Genomic DNA, 790 nt, shown 5'->3' with positions numbered 1-790 from the left:
CCATTTGACCTAGAAATTTTAATTATGGCTTTCTGGAGATTAAGTTTTACTTTATTAAAATGATTATTTTAATCTAATCGTTGTGTAATAATTTATAACATATAAAGCTCTTTCTCATTCATTAGCTATTGATTGCCCCAGAACATACTAGGTATTTTTATACCTAACTCAGAAATAAGAAAATGGAGACTCAAAGGGACTTTTCAAGATTACTGATGTTAAATGTTAGGTCCAGTAATTCTGACTCTATGCTCCCCCCACCAAAAAAAAAAAACCTTGTTACTGTTGAGTCCATTTCAATTTATGGCAGCTCCACACATGCCAGAGTAGAACTGCACTCTACAGTGTTTTCAGTGACTATCATCTTACTGAGGTAGCATGCCAACCCTTCCTTCCACAGTGCTGCTGAGTGGATCCAAACTGCCAAACTTTCAGCTGGTAGCTGAGCTCAAACCATGTATGCCACCCAGAAATTACTATACACCAAGAAAACCAAACCCACTGCCATCGAGTTGATTCTGACTCATAGTGACCCCTTTGTGTTTCTGAGGAGGTACATCTTTGCAGAAGTAGATTGCCCAGTCTTCCTTCCATGGAATGGCTGGTAGGTTTGAACCACCAATCTTCTGGGTAGCAGTCAAATGCCTTAGGCACTACACCACCAGAGCTCCTTAGAAATTACTGTACTACTTATTATTTCTATTATGTCATTCTGAAAATTCCTCTTCTACAAAGTAGGCAGGATGGGGGTAGTAATAGTCTCATTCTTTCTTCACTGGTTTAGGATGAG

General features: G+C 38.9%; 1 protein-coding gene across 1 annotated transcript in view; it reads left to right on the top strand.

Moving 5' to 3' along the window:
* Positions 1–790, top strand: part of PIK3C2G (phosphatidylinositol-4-phosphate 3-kinase catalytic subunit type 2 gamma) — a 654890-nt gene that overhangs the window by 438922 nt on the left and 215178 nt on the right. The gene's annotated exons all lie outside the window — the stretch shown is intronic.

Source organism: Orycteropus afer, unplaced genomic scaffold (genome assembly GCF_000298275.1).
Source record: "Orycteropus afer afer isolate SDZICR_OR568_19922 unplaced genomic scaffold, OryAfe1.0 scaffold00126, whole genome shotgun sequence".
NCBI classification, from domain to species: Eukaryota; Metazoa; Chordata; class Mammalia; order Tubulidentata; family Orycteropodidae; genus Orycteropus; species Orycteropus afer.
This window is presented reverse-complemented; position numbering and strand designations above follow the sequence as displayed.